This window comes from Eleutherodactylus coqui, chromosome 1, assembly GCF_035609145.1.
Source record: "Eleutherodactylus coqui strain aEleCoq1 chromosome 1, aEleCoq1.hap1, whole genome shotgun sequence".
Taxonomy (NCBI): domain Eukaryota; kingdom Metazoa; phylum Chordata; class Amphibia; order Anura; family Eleutherodactylidae; genus Eleutherodactylus; species Eleutherodactylus coqui.
This window is the reverse complement of record NC_089837.1, coordinates 16,072,037-16,095,832: the sequence shown is the minus strand read 5'-3', so window position 1 is coordinate 16,095,832 and position 23,796 is coordinate 16,072,037. Positions and strand designations below refer to the sequence as shown.

The window sequence follows — 23,796 nt, the reverse complement described above, 5'->3', positions numbered from 1 at the left end:
CAGCGCCTCGGTCACACACTACAGGGGGAGCGCTGGCGGAAGCATATTTGGCCACGTACGTGAGCAGCATATTAACAGCTTTTTGCTGCGTATACGTTATTCCGGCGTTCATCTACTGCGTATTTACAGGTGCAAAAATTAATGCGAGGCGGTTATTCGTGCGTAAATACACAGTGCGTGCGCGTCTATCATGTAGCCGCTGCGGATTTACGGGATCCCATGGATCTAAATGGACACTTTTGGTCCATAAATACCCGCAGTAACAGGACACGCTGCGTTTTCTTTTACATGCGACCAAAATTCGTTTTTATTCTGTGCCTATTACACGCTTCTAGCATGTGCACGTGACCCGCAGTGTAGACACGCCCATGTGACTGAGCTCTGAGGGTATCCACCGACCCTGCTAGTATATTTTTGCGAGCGTGTTACCCCGTGTTTTTCACACATGCAAAAAAAAAATAGCATATTTGCAGCCTCTGTGCGCAGTCCTTAACTAACTGCAATGACATATTTCAGTCCGTAATACAAGTAGGCCGCGCTGCGTTGTTTTCACGCACAAAAATACACACATGAAAAGCGCAACTCTGAATGCCGCAGCGCAAATCAGTGGGGATTCAGTCAAGTTAAGCATATGTGCGTAATACGGAGCGGATATACACGCCTGTGAATGAGCCCTGCGGCTGTGTGCGCGGAAGGCTTATCTACCGCAGGATATCTGCGCCGTTTTCCATGGGCGGGCTCTTCTGTATCGTCTTCTGCTGCATATATTATACGTGTCAAAATTCTGCTGCGCAAATTCCGCACGAAATCCGACGCCGCTGTTGGGGATTTAGATTTACTGCAGATTTCGGCTCTTTATTGCCCCAAATGCGGTGCTATTATTGACATGCCGCGGTTCTGAGATCCGCTTCGCATGTTGATTCGCCACACGGATGTTTTGCAGATTTTCCCACGACGTGCGGGCGAGACGGTGAAACTCTTCCACTTTGCTGCTACAGTAAATGCAGAGAGTCTGGAAAATCTGCCGCAAATCCAGATATCGCAGCTCGCAGTAAATGGGGGCGCAGGCCGCTGCCCGTTGCTGAAACTACCTACAGTAGTCATGTGAGCATCAGAACTGGAGCCATGGAACATGGCGCCTCGTCTGATAAATCACGTGTTACATCATGTGGACGGCCGGGTGCGTCACTGACCTGGGGAACAGATGATGGCACCGGGGTGGGAAGAAGACAAGCTGGTGGAGGCCATGTGATGGGCAGTGTTCTGCTGGGTACCCGGGTCCTGGCATCATGTGGACGGCTGGGTGCGTCACTGACCTGGGGAACAGATGATGGCACCGGGGTGGGAAGAAGACAAGCTGGTGGAGGCCGTGTGATGGGCAGTGTTCTGCTGGGTACCCGGGTCCTGGCATCATGTGGACGGCCGGGTGCGTCACTGACCTGGGGAACAGGTGATGGCACCGGGGTGGGAAGAAGACAAGCTGGTGGAGGCCATGTGATGGGCAGTGTTCTGCTGGGTACCCGGGTCCTGGCATCATGTGGACGGCCGGGTGCGTCACTGACCTGGGGAACAGATGATGGCACCGGGGTGGGAAGAAGACAAGCTGGTGGAGGCCGTGTGATGGGCAGTGTTCTGCTGGGTACCCGGGTCCTGGCATCATGTGGACGGCCGGGTGTGTCACTGACCTGGGGAACAGATGATGGCACCGGGGTGGGAAGAAGACAAGCTGGTGGAGGCCGTGTGGTGCGCAGTATTCTGCTGGGTACCTGGGTCCTGGCATCATGTGAACGGCCGGGTGCGTCACTGACCTGGGGAACACATGATGGCACCAGAAGAAGACAAGCTGGTAAAGGCCATTTGATGGGCAGTGTTCTCCTGGGTACTCGGGTCCTTGCATCATGTGGACGGCCGGGTGCATCACTGACCTGGGGAACAGATGATGGCACCAGAAGAAGACATGGGAAGAAGACAATCCGGCATCAGGATAGGAGGATGCACTGTAGAAAGAAGACAAGCCGTCAGGGGCAGGGCAATGTTCTGCTGGGTACCCGGGTCCTGGCATCATGGTGACGGCCAGTTGCATCACTTACCTGGGGAAGAGATGGCATCAGGATGGGAAGAAGACAGTATGATGGGTAATTGGCTGCTGGGCACCTGAGTCTTGGCATCAGATAGACAACCAGGTGTGTTGCTTACCTGGGGAAGAGATGACGGCACCAGAATGGGAAGAAGACAATCCGTGTGATGGGCGATGTTCTGCTGGGTACTTTGGTCTTGACATCATGTCGACGGCCGGGTGCGTTATTTAGTTGGGGAACAGAAGGCAGCAGGATGAACTAGGGGAAGAAGACGAGCCTGGCGTCATGTGAATGTGACGTGTACCACCCACCTAACAGACAAGTACCCCCCTTCATGGCCACAGGACTCTCTAATGGCAGCGCCCTCTATCTGCAGAGTAATGCGGTTACTGTGATGACTTGGCTCAAGTCGGATCCGCGATGGCTGCTCCGAGCATCTTACTGGCCTGCAAGATCCAGTGCCGTCGTCTTGTGCAGATACCACAGGACACTTAAGACGTCTTGTAGAGTCCAAGAAGGACCTCCATGATATTGGGCGGGTGTTTGTAATGTTAGGGCTGTTTCTAGCCACCTCGGCTGCGGCGTTGTCTCCCATCCCTCCTACCTCTGTGTTATAGGCCTTTGTTCGACCATCTGATAATCCGGCGGCCGGGCCTCCCGGATATAACTGTGGGCCACTTGTTGGGTCCTGCGGTGTCTGAGAACGAGGTCACATGTGGGGAGACAGTCAGCAGTCTCATTAATGATTCTGGTCCCGGCTCTGTTGTGTCTCCAGGAATGTGATGAGGCGGCACATTTACCGCCCCCCCCCCAGGGTTTGTTATTGGTGCCCCGGAGAACCGCCGTCCTTGTTTCTCCTGCAGGAACGTGAGGCACGAACAATAAATGAGGTTTAATAACATGTAGCAGACCAGAGGGAAGTATGTGACCCCGGGGGGAGCGAGATCTTCACGGCTGAGCTACACATGGGTATTGTCTCCACCGCACTCTTCATCCTTAAAGGGGAAGTCTCCCTGAGGAGGATGCATATGACAGCGATGGCGCCCAGGAAGGAGGGTGGCATTAGATATGGGACAAGGCCTACTTGCCCCATAGGGTACACAGATGCCCCCGCTGATACTGGATCCCACATTAATGGCTTCTCTTGGATCTTCCCATGTATGTTCAGATCACAGCTGGCTTTACGTGTGACCATACGATGGGATGTGACGCTAGCGCCTGGGCGTCCATCGCGCCCCGTGTGAACGCACCCTAAAGTTTCTCAAGTCCAAACCCAAGTCACTTCAACTTCAGGGATATCAGTATGCCCCCAGCTTCACACGTACAAGAATATTCCGCAGCGCCGCGGGAATCTACATCCGCATTGTCTAATATGCCGATTTATGGGGATTTAGGATGTCAAATACTCCTGCACTTGTGAGCGCGCCTTTAGGGCTTATTCGCACTCACTATTTGATGTCCGTTTTTGCAGTAGACCGCGCACATTACAGTCCGTGGGTCCGTACGGATATTTGTTTTATTACATGACTGTAGATAAAGCGCAGCATTGACCTAATCTGGTCACATATTCCAGTCCACAACCCGCCGCGGCGCGGAGGACATCTGGGTGCGCCCGCTTCACACAGATCATCGCTAAGTAAGTCTACAAAAAATTGGGCCTCCGCTATCTTTCTGCGTGCAAGAAAATCGTGACATGTGGCCGCCAAGCCACGTATTGTAATCTGTATTTCATCTACCGAAATCGGACATGCTCATATGAATAAGGCCTCAGGCTGCTATACCAGCGGCTACCACTAGGACTCGGGTTTACGTTACTATTTCCGGGCTGAACCTGTAGGCATGGTGGCATCCTGACAATTGGCGCTACTTCTGGAGTGGTAATGGCGCTCTTGTAATCCAAAGCCTTTGGGAATCCAATTCGCCTGCTTTGGTGCAAATAAGAGCATCGGAGCTGTGACCGTAAGACCCCCAAGAAGGGATTCCTCTCCCCTCCTTCTTGGCGTATTCTTCTCTAGTTCTGCGTTTTCCGGGTCCTTGTCACTGCTGGTACATGAGGGGCTACTTACCTGCAGCTCAACCAGGTGGCCCAGCTCCTCCAGGGTGGCACATCCGTACCTACAGCAGGAAGAAGGTCTCCCAGCACAAGAGGGCACTACACAAGAAGAGCTGGACAGAAGGGCAGCAACTCAACATCAGGACCGGTGGGACAGGAGGAGCTACCAGAGCCCTACAGAATACCCTCCAGCATCAGGACCGGAGGAACAGCAGGAGCTACCAGAGCCCTACAGAATACCCTCCAGCATCAGGACCGGAGGAACAGGAGGAGCTACCAGAGCACTACAGAATACCCTCCAGCATCAGGACTGGAGGAACAGGAGGAGCTACCAGAGCCCTACAGAATACCCTCCAGCATCAGGACTGGAGGAACAGGAGGAGCTACCAGAGCACTACAGAATACCCTATAGGATCAGGACCGGAGGAACAGGAGGAGCTACCAGAGCCCTACAGAATACCCTCCAGCATCAGGACCGGAGGAACAGGAGGAGCTACAAGGGCCCTACAGAATATGCTCCAGCATCAGGACCGGAGGAACAGGAGGAGCTACCAGAGCCCTGCAGAATACCCTCCATCATCAGGACCGGAGGGACAGGAAGAGCTACCAGAGCCCTACAGAATACCCTCCAGCATAAGGACAGGAGGAGCTTCCAGAGCCCTACAGAATATCCTCCAGCATCAGGACCGGAGGAACAGGAGGAGCTACCAGAGCCCTGCAGAATACCCTCCAGCATCAGGACCGGAGGAACAGGAAGAGCTACCAGAGCCCGACAGAATACCCTCCAGCATTAGGACAGGAGGAGCTTCCAGAGCCCTACAGAATATCCTCCAGCATCAGAACCGGAGGAACAGGAGGAGCTACCAGAGCCCTACAGAATACCCTCCAGCATCAGGACCGGAGAAACAGGAGGAGCTACCAAAGCCCTACAGAATACCCTCCAGCATCAGGACCGGAGGAACAGGAGGAGCTACCAGAGCCCTACAGAATACCCTCCAGCATCAGGACCAGAGGAACAGGAGGAGCTACCAGAGCCCTACAGAATACCCACCAGCATTAGGCCCGGAGGAACAGAAGGAGCTACCAGAGCCCTACAGAATACCCTCAGCATCAGGACCGCAGGAACAGGAGGAGCTACCAGAGCCCTACAGAATACCCTCCAGCATCAGGACCGGAGGAACAGGAGGAGCTACCAGAGCCCTACAGAATACCCTCCAGCATTAGGACAGGAGGAGCTTCCAGAGCCCTACAGAATACCCTCCAGCATCAGGACCGGAGGAACAGGAGGAGCTACCAGAGCCCTACAGAATACCCTCCAGCATCAGGACCGGAGGAACAGGAGGAGCTACCAGAGCCCTACAGAATACCCTCCAGCATCAGGACCGGAGGAACAGGAGGAGCTACCAGAGCCCTACAGAATACCCTCCAGCATCAGGACCGGAGGGACAGGAAGAGCTACCAGAGCCCTACAGAATACCCTCCAGCATTAGGACAGGAGGAGCTTCCAGAGCCCTACAGAATATCCTCCAGCATCAGGACCGGAGGAACAGGAGGAGCTATCAGAGGTCTACAGAATACCCTCCAGCATCAGGACCGGAGAAACAGGAGGAGCTATCAGAGCCCTACAGAATACCCTCCAGCATTAGGCCCGGAGGAACAGGAGGAGATACCAGAGCCCTACAGAATACTCTCCAGCATCCGGACCGGAGGAACAGGAGGAGCTACCAGAGGTCTACAGAATACCCTCCAGCATCAGGACCGGAGGAACAGGAGGAGCTACCAGAGCCCTACAGAATATCCTCCAGCATTAGGACTGGAGGGTCAGGAAGAGCTACCAGAGCCCTACAGAATATCCTACAGCATCAGGACCGGAGGGTCAGGAAGAGCTACCAGAGCCCTACAGAATACCCTCCAGCATCCGGACTGGAGGAACAGGAGGAGCTACCAGGGCCCTACAGAATACCCTCCAGCATCAGGACCGGAGGAACAGGAGGAGCTACCAGAGGTCTACAGAATACCCTCCAGCATCAGGACCGCAGGAACAGGAGGAGCTACCAGGGCCCTACAGAATACCGTCCAGCATCAGGACCGGAGGAACAGGAGGAGCTACCAGACCCTACAGAATACCCTACAGCATCAGGACCGGAGGAACAGGAGGAGCTACCAGGGCCCTACAGAATACCCTCCAGCATCAGGACCGGAGGAACAGGAGGAGCTACCAGAGCCCTACAGAATACCCTCCAGCATCAGGACCAGAGGAACAGGAGGAGCTACCAGAGCCCTACAGAATACCCTCCAGCATCAGGACCGGAGGAACCGGAGGAGCTATCAGAGGTCTACAGAATACTCTCCAGCATCAGGACCAGGGGAACAGGAGGAGCTACCAGAGCCCTACAGAATACCCTCCAGCATCAGGACCGGGGGGAACAGGAGGAGCTACCAGAGCCCTACAGAATACCCTACAGCATCAGGACCGGAGACGATCCCAGAGCCCTACAGAATACCCTCCAGCATTAGGATCAGAGGGACAGGAGGAGCTACCAGAGGTCTACAGAATACCTTCCAGCATCAGGACTGGAGGAACAGGAGGAGCTACCTTCCAGCATCAGGACTGGAGGAACAGGAGGAGCTACCAGAGCCCCACTAAATACCCTCCAGCATCAGGACTGGAGGGACAGGAGTAGCTACCAGAGGTCTACAGAATACCCTATAGGATCAGGACCGGAGGACCAGGAGAAGCTACCAGAGCCCTACAGAATACCCTCCAGCATCAGGACCGGAGGACCAGGAGAAGCTACCAGAGCCCTACAGAATACCCTCCAGCATCAGGACCGGAGGGACAGGAAGAGGTACCAGAGCCCTACAGAATACCCTCCAGCATCAGGACCGCAGAAACAGGAGGAGCTACCAGGGCCCTACAGAATACCCTCCAGTATAAGGACCGAAGGAAGAGGAGGAGCTACCAGAGCCCTACAGAATACCCTCCAGCATCAGGACCGGAGGAACAGGAGGAGCTACCAGAGCCCCACAGAATACCCCCCAGCATCAGGACCGGGGGGAACAGGAGGTGCTACCAGAGCCCCACAGAATACCCTCCAGCATCAGGACCAGAGAAACAGGAGGAGCTACCAGACTCTACAGGATACCCTCCAGCATCAGGACCGGAGGGTCAGGAAGAGCTACCACAGCCCTACAGAATACCCCCCAGCATCAGGACCGGAGGGACAGGAGGAGCCACCAGAGCCCTACAGAATACCCTATAGGATCAGGACCAGAGAAACAGGAGGAGCTACCAGACTCTACAGGATACCCTCCAGCATCAGGACCGGAGGGTCAGGAAGAGCTACCACAGCCCTACAGAATACCCCCCAGCATCAGGACCGGAGGGACAGGAAGAGCCACCAGAGCCCTACAGAATACCCTCCAGCATCCGGACTGGAGGAACAGGAGGAGCTACCAGAGCCCTACAGAATACCCTCCAGCATCAGGACCGGAGGAACAGGAGGAGCTACCAGAGGTCTACAGAATACCCTCCAGCATCAGGACCGGAGGACCAGGAGAAGCTACCAGAGCCCTACAGAATACCCTCCAGCATCAGGACCGCAGAAACAGGAGGAGCTACCAGGGCCCTACAGAATACCCTCCAGTATAAGGACCGAAGGAAGAGGAGGAGCTACCAGAGCCCTACAGAATACCCTCCAGCATCAGGACCGGAGGAACAGGAGGAGCTACCAGAGCCCCACAGAATACCCCCCAGCATCAGGACCGGGGGGAACAGGAGGTGCTACCAGAGCCCCACAGAATACCCTCCAGCATCAGGACCAGAGAAACAGGAGGAGCTACCAGACTCTACAGGATACCCTCCAGCATCAGGACCGGAGGGTCAGGAAGAGCTACCACAGCCCTACAGAATACCCCCCAGCATCAGGACCGGAGGGACAGGAAGAGCCACCAGAGCCCTACAGAATACCCTCCAGCATCCGGACTGGAGGAACAGGAGGAGCTACCAGAGCCCTACAGAATACCCTCCAGCATCAGGACCGGAGGAACAGGAGGAGCTACCAGAGGTCTACAGAATACCCTCCAGCATCAGGACCGGAGGACCAGGAGAAGCTACCAGAGCCCTACAGAATACCCTCCAGCATCAGGACCGCAGAAACAGGAGGAGCTACCAGGGCCCTACAGAATACCCTCCAGTATAAGGACCGAAGGAAGAGGAGGAGCTACCAGAGCCCTACAGAATACCCTCCAGCATCAGGACCGGAGGAACAGGAGGAGCTACCAGAGCCCCACAGAATACCCCCCAGCATCAGGACCGGGGGGAACAGGAGGTGCTACCAGAGCCCCACAGAATACCCTCCAGCATCAGGACCAGAGAAACAGGAGGAGCTACCAGACTCTACAGGATACCCCCCAGCATCAGGACCGGAGGGACAGGAAGAGCCACCAGAGCCCTACAGAATACCCTCCAGCATCCGGACTGGAGGAACAGGAGGAGCTACCAGGGCCCTACAGAATACCCTCCAGCATCAGGACCGGAGGAACAGGAGGAGCTACCAGAGGTCTACAGAATACCCTCCAGCATCAGGACCGGAGGGTCAGGAAGAGCTACCAGAGCCCTACAGAATACCCTCCAGCATCCGGACTGGAGGAACAGGAGGAGCTACCAGGGCCCTACAGAATACCCTCCAGCATCAGGACCGGAGGAACAGGAGGAGCTACCAGAGGTCTACAGAATACCCTCCAGCATCAGGACCGCAGGAACAGGAGGAGCTACCAGAGGTCTACAGAATACCCTCCAGCATCAGAGCTGGAGGTACAGGAGGAGCTACCAGAGCCCTACAGAATACCCTCCAGCATCAGGACTGCAGGAACAGGAGGAGCTACCAGAGGTCTACAGAATACCCTCCAGCATCAGAGCTGGAGGTACAGGAGGAGCTACCAGAGCCCAACATAATACCCACCAGCATCAGGAACAGGAGGAGCTACCAGAGCCCTACAGAATACCCTACAGCATCAGGACCGGAGGAACAGGAGGAGCTACCAGGGCCCTACAGAATACCCTCCAGCATCAGGACCGGAGGAACAGGAGGAGCTACCAGAGCCCTACAGAATACCCTCCAGCATCAGGACCAGAGGAACAGGAGGAGCTACCAGAGCCCTACAGAATACCCTCCAGCATCAGGACCGGAGGAACAGGAGGAGCTATCAGAGGTCTACAGAATACTCTCCAGCATCAGGACCAGGGGAACAGGAGGAGCTACCAGAGCCCTACAGAATACCCTCCAGCATCAGGACCGGGGGGAACAGGAGGAGCTACCAGAGCCCTACAGAATACCCTCCAGCATCAGGACAGGAGGAGCTACCAGGGCCCTACAGAATACCCTCCAGCATTAGGATCAGAGGGACAGGAGGAGCTACCAGAGGTCTACAGAATACCTTCCAGCATCAGGACTGGAGGAACAGGAGGAGCTACCTTCCAGCATCAGGACTGGAGGAACAGGAGGAGCTACCAGAGCCCCACTGAATACCCTCCAGCATCAGGACTGGAGGGACAGGAGTAGCTACCAGAGGTCTACAGAATACCCTATAGGATCAGGACCGTACGACCAGGAGAAGCTACCAGAGCCCTACAGAATACCCTCCAGCATCAGGACCGCAGGAACAGGAGGAGCTACCAGGGCCCTACAGAATACCCTCCAGCATCAGGACCGGAGGGACAGGAAGAGGTACCACAGCCCTACAGAATACCCCCCAGCATCAGGACCGGAGGGACAGGAAGAGCTACCACAGCCCTACAGAATACCCTCCAGCATCAGGACCAGAGGGACAGGAGGAGCTACCAGACTCTACAGGATACCCTCCAGCATCAGGACCGGAGGGACAGGAGGAGCTACTGACCCAACTGTCGTACACTGGCTATATGCGGCGGCTTTAAAGTCTGAGATCCTGTAACTCGATTGCCATTGGCCAAAGAACAGCAGTATGGGCGGCTCCGCCGTTGGCGCCCCGTTCTCTGCACAGATGAGTGCGGTTTCCCCCTGCGCACACGTGACGTCTGTAGACCCCCAGACCCCATGTGTGATTTATGTGCTCCTCTGCGGGGCGATGCTCCTTTCTTGTGTTTGATGTATTGGAGGGTGGGGGGGGCAGCTGTAATACGACCAGTTTATGATATGGCGGTATTATCAGTCCGGGCTCCTGTGGCCCTACAGTATGTGGAGTAAAACACCGTCCAAGCTTCAGTAACCGCTACAGCTCCAAAGGCCACAGGCGCCATAGGAGGACGGCTGGTGTGTATAGGCTATAATGGCGCTGTGTGCGGTCTAACACACGGACAGGGAATAATCACCGTGAGAATAAGCCGCGACTCCATGGCGGTCGTAGGAGATCACTGTGTGTCCTTGTGTCTCTGCTGGCGGGAGTATTTACCCCTCCTCTGCAGCGGCCCGCCAGTTGTCCTACAATAACAGTTTACTTTGCAGTCGCCGACCAGCGGACAAGGACACCGCAGCTCTCTATGTCACATAGTCACAGCGGGGTCACCCAGCCACCGCCCCGGGGGGCAGCCTCCGGCCGGTAAGTGTTTTATCCACTCACCTCCTTCAGACCTCCTTATGTTATCAGGATTATGTATAAATAATGTGACATTTACTACAGAAGTGCAGGAGATTGTCCGCTGTTATCAGCCACAGCCCAGCCTATTAGACACATCATTATGCGGTCCCCCAAGTGGCTCAGTGTCTGTACATTGGGTAATATGGAGTCAGGCTTGCAGGCTGTGTGCCTCTTTTCAGTGCTCATTGACCTTATAGTCCGGCGGTGCAGCCATTACGTCCGTTATGTTCAGTGGTTGACCATAAATGACTCAATCCCTGAGACAGCAGAATTTTCAGCTCCTGGTGGTGTTGACCAGTCCTGCATGTTCAGAGTTAACATCCGCATGCTACCGTCTGATTCCTTGTGCTCCAGTAGGAGGTGACGCAGCAGTTTCCAAGGAGGCTTCAAAGGATTGCACTGTAAATGATCTAACTTGAGGTGGAATATAAAGTAGGACTCCAACCTACAGGTATATACAGCTTACCTGTATATGGGAGTGTATGAAGAATAGCTGTATGTGGGGGTGTATGAAGAATAGCTGTATGTGGTGGTGTATGAAGAATAGCTGTATGTGGTGGTGTATGAAGAATAGCTGTATGTGGGGGTGTATGAAGAATAGCTGTATATGGGGGTGTATGAAGAATAGCTGTATATGGTGGTATATGAAGAATAGCTGTATATGGTGGTATATGAAGAATAGCTGTATATGGGGTGTATGAAGAATAGCTGTATATGGTGGTATATGAAGAATAGCTGTATGTGGGGGTGTATGAAGAATAGCTGTATGTGGGGGTGTATGAAGAATAGCTGTATATGGTGGTGTATGAAGAATAGCTGTATGTGGGGGTGTATGAATAATAGCTGTATATGGGGGTGTATGCAGAATAGCTGTATATGGGGGTGTATGCAGAATAGCTGTATGTGGGGGTGTATGAAGAAGAGCTGTATATGGGGTGTATGAAGAATAGCTGTATGTGGGGGTGTATGAAGAATAGCTGTATGTGGGGTGTATGAATAATAGCTGTATGTGGGGTGTATGAAGAATAGCTGTATGTGGGGGTGTATGAAGAATAGCTGTATGTGGGGGTGTATGAAGAATAGCTGTATATGGGGTGTATGAAGAATAGCTGTATATGGGGTGTATGAAGAATAGCTGTATGTGGTGGTGTATGAAGAATAGCTGTATATGGGGTGTATGAAGAATAGCTGTATATGGGGTGTATGAAGAATAGCTGTATGTGGGGGTGTATGAAGAATAGCTGTATGTGGGAGTGTATGAAGAATAGCTGTATGTGGGGGTGTATGAAGAATAGCTGTATATGGGGTGTATGAAGAATAGCTGTATGTGGGAGTGTATGAAGAATAGCTGTATGTGGGGGTGTATGAAGAATAGCTGTATATGGGGTGTATGAAGAATAGCTGTATATGGGGTGTATGAAGAATAGCTGTATATGGGGTGTATGAAGAATAGCTGTATGCGGGGTGTATGAAGAATAGCTGTATGTGGTGGTGTATGAAGAATAGCTGTATATGGGGTGTATGAAGAATAGCTGTATATGGGGTGTATGAAGAATAGCTGTATGTGGGGGTGTATGAAGAATAGCTGTATGTGGGAGTGTATGAAGAATAGCTGTATGTGGGGGTGTATGAAGAATAGCTGTATATGGGGTGTATGAAGAATAGCTGTATGTGGGAGTGTATGAAGAATAGCTGTATGTGGGGGTGTATGAAGAATAGCTGTATGTGGGGGTGTATGAAGAATAGCTGTATGTGGGGGTGTATGAAGAATAGCTGTATGTGGGAGTGTATGAAGAATAGCTGTATGTGGGGGTGTATGAAGAATAGCTGTATATGGGGTGTATGAAGAATAGCTGTATGTGGAGGTGTATGCAGAATAGCTGTATATGGGGGTGTATGCAGAATAGCTGTATGTGGGGGTGTATGAAGAAGAGCTGTATATGGGGTGTATGAAGAATAGCTGTATGTGGGGGTGTATGAAGAATAGCTGTATGTGGGAGTGTATGAAGAATAGCTGTATGTGGGGGTGTATGAAGAATAGCTGTATGTGGGAGTGTATGAAGAATAGCTGTATGTGGGGGTGTATGAAGAATAGCTGTATATAGGGTGTATGAAAAATAGCTGTATGTGGGAGTGTATGAAGAATAGCTGTATGTGGGGGTGTATGAAGAATAGCTGTATGTGGGGGTGTATGAATAATAGCTGTATGTGGGGGTGTATGAAGAATAGCTGTATGTGGTGGTGTATGAAGAATAGCTGTATGTGGGGGTGTATGAAGAATAGCTGTATGTGGGGGTGTATGAAGAATAGCTGTATGTGGGAGTGTATGAAGAATAGCTGTATGTGGGGGTGTATGAAGAATAGCTGTATATGGGGTGTATGAAGAATAGCTGTATGTGGGAGTGTATGAAGAATAGCTGTATGTGGGGGTGTATGAAGAATAGCTGTATGTGGGGGTGTATGAATAATAGCTGTATGTGGGAGTGTATGAAGAATAGCTGTATGTGGGGGTGTATGAAGAATAGCTGTATGTGGTGGTGTATGAAGAATAGCTGTATGTGGGGGTGTATGAAGAATAGCTGTATGTGGGGGTGTATGAAGAATAGCTGTATGTGGGGGTGTATGAAGAATAGCTGTATGTGGGGGTGTATGAATAATAGCTGTATGTGGGGGTGTATGAAGAATAGCTGTATATGGGGTGTATGAAGAATAGCTGTATGTGGTGGTGTATGAAGAATAGCTGTATGTGGTGGTGTATGAAGAATAGCTGTATGTGGGGGTGTATGAAGAATAGCTGTATATGGGGTGTATGAAGAATAGCTGTATGTGGGGGTGTATGAAGAATAGCTGTATGTGGGGGTGTATGAATAATAGCTGTATGTGGGGGTGTATGAAGAATAGCTGTATATGGGGTGTATGAAGAATAGCTGTATGTGGGGGTGTATGAAGAATAGCTGTATGTGGGGGTGTATGAAGAATAGCTGTATGTGGGAGTGTATGAAGAATAGCTGTATGCGGGGGTGTATGAAGAATAGCTGTATATGGGGTGTATGAAGAATAGCTGTATGTGGGGGTGTATGAAGAATAGCTGTATGTGGGAGTGTATGAAGAATAGCTGTATGTGGGAGTGTATGAAGAATAGCTGTATGTGGGGGTGTATGAAGAATAGCTGTATATGGGGGTGTATGAAGAATAGCTGTATGTGGGGGTGTATGAAGAATAGCTGTATGTGGGAGTGTATGAAGAAGAGCTGTATGTGGGGGTGTATGAAGAATAGCTGTATGTGGGGGTGTATGAAGAAGAGCTGTATGTGGGGGTGTATGAAGAAGAGCTGTATGTGGGGGTGTATGAAGAATAGCTGTATGTGGGGGTGTATGAAGAATAGCTGTATATGGGGTGTATGAAGAATAGCTGTATATGGGGTGTATGAAGAATAGCTGTATATGGGGTGTATGAAGAATAGCTGTATATGGGAGTGTGTATGAAGAATAGCTGTATGTGGGGGTGTATGAAGAATAGCTGTATATGGGGTGTATGAAGAATAGCTGTATATGGGGTGTATGAAGAATAGCTGTATATGGGGGTGTATGAAGAATAGCTGTATGTGGGGGTGTATGAAGAATAGCTGTATATGGGGTGTATGAAGAATAGCTGTATATGGGGTGTATGAAGAATAGCTGTATATGGGGTGTATGAAGAATAGCTGTATATGGGAGTGTGTATGAAGAATAGCTGTATGTGGGGGTGTATGAAGAATAGCTGTATGTGGGGGTGTATGAAGAATAGCTGTATATGGGGTGTATGAAGAATAGCTGTATATGGGGTGTATGAAGAATAGCTGTATATGGGAGTGTGTATGAAGAATAGCTGTATGTGGTGGTATATGAAGAATAGCTGTATGTGGGGTGTATGAAGAATAGCTGTATGTGGGGGTGTATGAAGAATAGCTGTATGTGGGGGTGTATGAAGAATAGCTGTATGTGGGAGTGTATGAAGAATAGCTGTATGTGGGGGTGTATGAAGAATACCTGTATATGGGGTGTATGAAGAATAGCTGTATGTGGAGGTGTATGCAGAATAGCTGTATATGGGGGTGTATGCAGAATAGCTGTATGTGGGGGTGTATGAAGAAGAGCTGTATATGGGGTGTATGAAGAATAGCTGTATGTGGGGGTGTATGAAGAATAGCTGTATGTGGGAGTGTATGAAGAATAGCTGTATGTGGGGGTGTATGAAGAATAGCTGTATGTGGGAGTGTATGAAGAATAGCTGTATGTGGGGGTGTATGAAGAATAGCTGTATGTGGGAGTGTATGAAGAATAGCTGTATGTGGGGGTGTATGAAGAATAGCTGTATGTGGGGGTGTATGAAGAATAGCTGTATGTGGGAGTGTATGAAGAATAGCTGTATGTGGGGGTGTATGAAGAATAGCTGTATGTGGTGGTGTATGAAAATAGCTGTATGTGGGGGTGTATGAAGAATAGCTGTATGTGGGGGTGTATGAAGAATAGCTGTATGTGGGGGTGTATGAATAATAGCTGTATGTGGGGGTGTATGAAGAATAGCTGTATATGGGGTGTATGAAGAATAGCTGTATGTGGTGGTGTATGAAGAATAGCTGTATGTGGGGGTGTATGAAGAATAGCTGTATATGGGGTGTATGAAGAATAGCTGTATGTGGGGGTGTATGAAGAATAGCTGTATGTGGGGGTGTATGAAGAATAGCTGTATATGGGGTGTATGAAGAATAGCTGTATGTGGGGGTGTATGAAGAATAGCTGTATGTGGGGGTGTATGAAGAATAGCTGTATGTGGGAGTGTATGAAGAATAGCTGTATGCGGGGGTGTATGAAGAATAGCTGTATATGGGGTGTATGAAGAATAGCTGTATGTGGGAGTGTATGAAGAATAGCTGTATGTGGGAGTGTATGAAGAATAGCTGTATGTGGGGGTGTATGAAGAATAGCTGTATGTGGGGGTGTATGAAGAATAGCTGTATGTGGGGGTGTATGAAGAATAGCTGTATGTGGGAGTGTATGAAGAAGAGCTGTATGTGGGGGTGTATGAAGAATAGCTGTATGTGGGGGTGTATGAAGAAGAGCTGTATGTGGGGGTGTATGAAGAATAGCTGTATGTGGGGGTGTATGAAGAATAGCTGTATATGGGGTGTATGAAGAATAGCTGTATATGGGGTGTTTGAAGAATAGCTGTATATGGGGTGTATGAAGAATAGCTGTATATGGGAGTGTGTATGAAGAATAGCTGTATGTGGGGGTGTATGAAGAATAGCTGTATATGGGGTGTATGAAGAATAGCTGTAATAGGGGATTATGAAGAATAGCTGTATATGGGGGTGTATGAAGAATAGCTGTATGTGGGGGTGTATGAAGAATAGCTGTATATGGGGTGTATGAAGAATAGCTGTATATGGGGTGTATGAAGAATAGCTGTATATGGGGTGTATGAAGAATAGCTGTATATGGGAGTGTGTATGAAGAATAGCTGTATGTGGGGGTGTATGAAGAATAGCTGTATGTGGGGGTGTATGAAGAATAGCTGTATATGGGGTGTATGAAGAATAGCTGTATATGGGGTGTATGAAGAATAGCTGTATATGGGAGTGTGTATGAAGAATAGCTGTATGTGGTGGTATATGAAGAATAGCTGTATGTGGGGTGTATGAAGAATAGCTGTATGTGGGGGTGTATGAAGAATAGCTGTATGTGGGAGTGTATGAAGAATAGCTGTATGTGGGGGTGTATGAAGAATACCTGTATATGGGGTGTATGAAGAATAGCTGTATGTGGAGGTGTATGCAGAATAGCTGTATATGGGGTGTATGAAGAATAGCTGTATATGGGAGTGTGTATGAAGAATAGCTGTATGTGGGGGTGTATGAAGAATAGCTGTATATGGGGTGTATGAAGAATAGCTGTATATGGGGGTGTATGAAGAATAGCTGTATGTGGGGGTGTATGAAGAATAGCTGTATATGGGGTGTATGAAGAATAGCTGTATATGGGGTGTATGAAGAATAGCTGTATATGGGGTGTATGAAGAATAGCTGTATATGGGAGTGTGTATGAAGAATAGCTGTATGTGGGGGTGTATGAAGAATAGCTGTATGTGGGGGTGTATGAAGAATAGCTGTATATGGGGTGTATGAAGAATAGCTGTATATGGGAGTGTGTATGAAGAATAGCTGTATGTGGTGGTATATGAAGAATAGCTGTATGTGGGGTGTATGAAGAATAGCTGTATGTGCGGGTGTATGAAGAATAGCTGTATGTGGGGTGTATGAAGAATAGCTGTATGTGGGGGTGTATGAAGAATAGCTGTATGTGGGGGTGTATGAAGAATAGCTGTATATGGGGGTGTATGAAGAATAGCTGTATGTGGGAGTGTATGAAGAATAGCTGTATGTGGGGGTGTATGAAGAATAGCTGTATATGGGGGTGTATGAAGAATAGCTGTATGTGGGGGTGTATGAAGAATAGCTGTATATGGGGGTGTATGAAGAATAGCTGTTTGTGGGAGTGTATGAAGAATAGCTGTATATGGGGTGTATGAAGAATAGCTGTATATGGGGGTGTATGAAGAATAGCTGTATATGGGGGTGTATTTAGGAAGTTTAATAATAATGATCTGTATTTTATAGCAGTGACTTATACCGCAGCGCTGTTTAATTTGGTTCCAGCTTAATATTTACGGACCCCCTACACTGAGATCCTGACTCCGTCTTGACACTGTTTATGGGGTACCTCCACCTTGCACTATTTATGGGGGACCTCCACCTTGCACTATTTATGGGGGACCTCCACCTTGCACTATTTATGGGGGACCTCCACCTTGCACTGTTTATAGAGTACCCCCACATTGCACTGTTTGTGGGGGACCCCTGGCAGTTTTTGGACATATCATTGCTGTTCTCTGCGGTCTCGCTGACCCTCTTCCCTCCAGCTCGGTGAGTATATAGCAGTGCAGTCACTACTGTATACCCTGGGGGGGAGGTTGCGGGGTGAGGTGTGTACAGAGGTGGCAGCCAAGAGGCTGCTTGTGTAAACACTTGTGTATTGTGGTGTTTGTAGCGACCGGAGCGCTGAGGACGCCAGGAGAGCGCAGGGACAATGCGGTAATTCCAGGGGACATTCCTGTAGATTAGTGACTTCTCGCCTCGCGGTTTGTTAGAACGTGTCCCAGCGTAGCGTCACCCGTCCCTTCCAGAGAATAATATGTCTGATAACAGGGAGCAAAAGATCAGCGATCACGGCCATGAGAAATAAGAATAAGAGTTCCAGCAGCACATAGAAGTCACGCCACACCTGTGGTCGGATCCCATGAGCCATGCAGCAGCCACGCACGGACTAGACCAGCTCTGTGTCACCATGTCACGAATCTGAAGAAATGTGGCCCGTTCACGGGTGGAGAAGAAGTAAAAACGATGGGAGAAGACAAGTTCCTTGTTCCTTTTTCTACACCCGTGAATGCTGCCACATGGTTTCAGATTTAGGCCATGAGAAATACGACGCACTGCAGATGTAGTCGCCCTTGGCGCCGGACACCTCAACTGTTTTGGCCTCGCCTTCTGAGGTGCCATAATTTGGGGGTACGTCCGGGACCCTTCTGTACCAGACTCCGACGTGCCAGAAGTCCCAGGATGGCGGTATGTAAATTAATGATGAAGTGGCGGTATGCCCGTGTAAGTTGTGAGGGGTTATCTTGTGAGGTTGAACATCGACCAGCGTGCCCATGGCGTGCGAATTACCGGAACGAGGTGGGCTAGAGGGCGACAGACGGATTCGAGGGGCCATGTACAAAGCTGTGCTGCGCTTAACATCCCTCCATCCGCAGTGTCACACGTGTAGCGGTGATATGTTATAGAAGCCGTCACTGCGCACAGCGGACAGCGCAGGGGCCACCCACGGCGGATTAACCCCTTAGTGACAGGGCCTATTTTGGACCTACAACCATGACCATTTTCATCTCAACTTTTCAAAAGCCATACTGGTGTGGGGTATCTCCTCATGGCATGGGTTTCACTGGTCCACCTAAGCATGTCATTGACCGATACCTGCTACGTTTAATTCCTTGGTGCCCATTTGCAGTCCTTCATGAACTTCATGTCCCCCACAATGATGATATATTCCAGCAGGATAATGCACCGTGCCAGCGGGCCCAAGTTGGACAGAACTCGTTGGAGGAGTATTCTGGAGAGTTCCTATGAATGGTGTAGCTTCACGACCACCGGACAGGGGTGACCCAAGCCTTTATGTTGCCTGAGGCGAAGTGTGACTAGTCCCCCCAAAAACCCCAAACACTCTTTTTACAAGCATTGAAAGCGCCAATAATACAAAGGATTCCCAACACATATTTCAACCATTGAGCCTTGTAATAGTGACCCCCTCAATGGTTTGCAGTAGTAATAGTGCCCCCGGTAGTAACTCCAGTAGTAATAGTGACCCCCTTAATGGTCCCCAGCAGGAATAGTGGCCCCAACAGTAATAGTGCCCACCATAGTAGCCCCAGTAGTAATAGTGCCCCCAGAAGTAATGGAGTCCCCTATAAGTAATAGTGCCCACCATAATGGCCCTAGTAGTAATAGTGCCCCCAGTAGTAATAGAGTCCCCTATAAGTAATAATGCCCACCATAGTGGCCCCAGGAGTAATAGTGCCCATCATAGTGGCCCCAGTAGTAAGTGTTCCCCATAGTGGTCCCAGTAGTATTTCCTATAGTGGCGCCAGTAAGAATGCTGTAATCAGAGTGTAACCCAAGACTTCTCCACCCGGTGTCTGTGTGCGGGAACGCACATGCTGGGGAGAGGTCAGTGGTCACACTGAGATTACAGCATTAGAGGATGACGCTTCCGTCACCAGACTGGAACTACACAGCAAGTGAGTTAAATGCTTGTGAGGTTTCTGTCCGGCTCGGCAGCCATCTTAGCTCCGTCCCTCTGAGATCGCCCCTTCATTAGGCATTCATGGGATGTGGTGAAGAGGTCCATTCTCACCCAAGATCCTGCTCCTACAAATACCCTGGAGCTGCTGGGGCTATCCAGGCGGCTGCACGTCCCACCAGACATCTTCCATTCACTTGTGGAGTCGATGACATATCGAGTCACCGCACTTCACCAGGCTAGAGGGATCTTCCGCCATATAAGTTCCTGTCCCGTGACTTTTGGCACCGCAGTGCTTGTACTTCTATATCTGCCAGGGTATTACACCACGCGTTTCATAACTCTATAAATATCTTCCTTTATCAAGGGCACCTTGAAGTTGCTGGCGCCTCCTCTGGAGAAAGCACCCGGTGTCTCTGTAGCCAAGGACGAGACCTTGTAAACATGGCCGCTTCTCCCATCAGTTTGAGATTTTATGAAATGAAACCAACCATTGTAAATCTACGTTCCCGAGGGACGGAAATACAGCGGAACCCAAAGCAGGGCCAGAATCCGCACCATCTTCAGAAGGTTTGGCGCTCCTTCTCCCCCCCGAGGTCTTCGCGCTCGCTGGCAGCCTGTACTCAGCGCACTGCTGCTAGTCAGGGGATGGCACTTCCACATCACTTGAGTCAAAATCCACGCCAATGAAGGAATACTTAGTAACCGCCATAGATGTAACGACTCCCTAACCTCCTCCCTCCGTGTATCTACGTCACGGCGATGCAGGATTTGTGTAGAGCGGGGTCGGGGGATGAGCTCACACCGTACATGGCAGGTGCTGGCTGTGACAGCCAACACCCACCTGTACTGCCACGATCAGTCTGAAAACGGATCATCGCTGTTAACCCCCGAACACCTCCCCCCACATGCGATGTCAGCCTGGGGCCTTCTGAAGATAGATTGCCTTCAGAACGCAGTATAATGCAATATCATAGGTACTGCACTATACTCTATGAGCGATCAAACGATCACAAGATCAGTTCCTGTATGGGGACTAAAAAAAATGTAAAAATGGGTAAAAAAGTCTATTTCATTAATTTTTAGAAAAAATAAAAGACAATAACGCTTTTCACCATGTTTATAATAAAAAAAAAAAGAAAAAGAAAACATTTTCGGTATCAGTGTCTGTAAAAGTCTGATTTATCATACTGATGTACTACTATCTATACTGCACGATGAACGCTGTCAGAAAAAAATACACACCGCCCCTCACCCGCCCCACCCCCACCCCACCCCACCCCACCCCCGTCCCCAGGAAAAGAAATTAGTTTACAGCCATCAAAAAGTCAGCTACATACAGTTACACATTGACTCAGGGTGACTTGAGAGGTGATCCGGCCTGTGCTGGAATGTAAGCGCAGCCGTTGTGAGGAGTGCTGCAGGTATGCGGGGTGGGGGGTGGAACATGTGCATGCATAGTGATAGGTGGTGTGATGAGTATCAGGTGACATCAACACAGAAGAGTACTCTATCCATCTATCTATTCATCAATCTATCCATCGCTCTCATATCTATCTATCTATCTCATATCTATCTATCTATCCATCTATCTATTCATCTATCGCTCTCATATCTATCTATCTATCTATCTCATATCTATCTATCTCTCTATCTCATCTCTATCTATCTCATATCTACCTATCTCATATCTTTTATCTATCATCTATCTATCCGATATCTTTTATCTATCTCATATCTAGCTATCTATCTCATATCTATCTTTTATCTATCTCATATCTATCTAAATATCTATCTGTCTCATACCTTTATCTATCGATCTATCTATCTCATATCTTTTATCTATCATCTCTCTATCTCCTATCTATCTATCTATCCATCCATCCACCTATCTCATATCTTTTATCTATCTATCCGATATCTTTTATCTATCTCATATCTAGCTAGCTATCTATCTCATATCTAGCTATCTATCTCTCCTATCTATCTATCTATCTATCTCTCATATCTATCTATTTATCTATCTCATATCTATCTATCTCATATCTATCTATCTCATATCGTTTATCTATCATCTCTCTATCTCCTATCTATCTATCCATCCATCTACCTATCTCATATCTTTCATCTATCTATCATCTATCTATCTATCCATCCATCTCATATCTATCATCTATCTATCTCATATCCATCTATCCCATATCTATCCCATATCTATCTATCTCATATCTATCTATCCATCTATCCATCTTATATCTTTTATCTATCCCATATCTATCTATCTCTTATATCGATCTATCTCATATCTTTTATCTATCATCTCTCTATCTCCTATCTAGCCATCCATCCATCTATCTCATATCTTTTATTTATCTATCCATATATCTCATGTCTATCCATCTATCTCATATCTATCTAATATCTATCCATCCATCAATCTATCTCATATCTTTTATCTATCTATCTCATATCGATCTATCTATCTATCTCATATCGATCTATCTATCCATCCATCTATCTATCTCATATCTTTTATCTATTATCTATCTATCTCTCATATCTATCCATCTATCTCATATCTTTTATCTATCGATCTATCTATCCATCTATCTCATATCTATCCATATATCTCATATCTATCCATATATCTCATATCTATCTAATATCTATCTATCCATCCATCCATCTATCTCATATCTTTTATCTATTCTATGTAAGCGCTGCGGAATATGTTGGCGCTATACAAATAAAGATTATTATTATTATTATCTATCATCTATCTATCTATCTCATATCTAACTTTCTATTTCCTATCTATCTCTCTATCTCTCATATCTACCTATGTATCTATCTCATATCTATCTATCTTTATGTCCTATATCTATCTCCCATATCTATCTATTTCTCTCCGCATCCCCTACTCCTTAGCTGTATCTCGGCACCATCCATCTACCTGTCTCATATCTTTTATCTATCTATCTATCTATCTATCATCTATCTATCCCATATCTATCTATCTATCTATCTATCCATCCATCCATCCATCCCATATTCTGTATCTATCTATCATCTATCTATCTATCTCATATCTATCTATCCATCCATCTCATATCTCTTATCTATCTCATATCTTATATCTCTCTATCTACCTATCTATCTATCTATCCATCCATCTATCTATCTCATATCTTATATCTATCTATCTATCTATCTCATATCTTATATCTATCTATCATCTATGTATCTATCTATCTATCTATCATCTACCTATCTCATATCTATCTATCTATCTCATATCTATCTCCTATCTATCTATCTCTCTATCTATCTCATATCTATCTATCTCCTATCTATCTATCTATCTATCTATCTATCTATCTCATATCTTTTATCTATCATCTCTCTATCTCCTATCCATCCATCCATCTATCTCATATCTTTTATCTATCGATCTATCTATCCATCTATCTCCTATCTATCTATCTATCCATCTACTTTTTATCCATCCATCTATCTCATATCTTTTATCTATCGATCATCTATCTATCTATCTTTCTATCCCATATCTATCTATCTCCTATCTAGCTATCTCTCATATCTATATCTATCTATCTATCTACCGGTATCTATCTTTCTCCTATCTATCTATCTCTCATATCTATCTATCTCTCATATCTATCTATCTATCTCCCATATCTTTCTATTTCTCTCCGCTTCCCCTACTCCTTAGCTGTATCTCGGCACCCTCTATCTTTGTTGTGGCAGTGATGCCTCTGGCGTTTCCATCCGCTTGTCCCCTGTGTGATCGTCTCCTGGTTGTACCGCGCCGTTTGTGTAAAACTCCCCACACAATTATTCTGTGCAGTTTGCAGTAATGAAGCCAGGGAAATAAACAAACATCCACCTTTGGAATGTGGAGCAGGAGCCGTGGAGAGCCTGGGGGTCATCCTCTACTGTGTCTGACCGCAATGTTTATAGCTGTACAGTGATGGGCACTCTAGAACCTCCCCCCCACCCCTACTCTTCTGACAGGTTGCTGAAAATTCTATTCTTTCATTTCTCAGTTCCCAAAAAGCCGGGCGACAAAGATTGCTGTCACATTGCTGCCCATCCAGCTTTCTACAACCCCAGAATGGGAGATGGTGTCTATTAG

At 48.5% G+C, this 23,796-nt stretch overlaps 1 protein-coding gene across 2 annotated transcripts in view; it reads left to right on the top strand.

The window, feature by feature from the left end:
- Positions 1-23,796, top strand: part of MAPRE3 (microtubule associated protein RP/EB family member 3) — a 131,067-nt gene that overhangs the window by 31,753 nt on the left and 75,518 nt on the right. The window contains exon 1 of one of the 2 annotated variants that reach the window (XM_066594392.1): positions 21,011-21,067. The exons of the other annotated variant lie outside the window; for it this stretch is intronic. The gene's annotated coding sequence lies outside the window, so the exon portion shown is untranslated. Of the gene's footprint in view, positions 1-21,010; positions 21,068-23,796 lie in introns of those variants that run through there. 2 annotated transcript variants of the gene reach the window in all.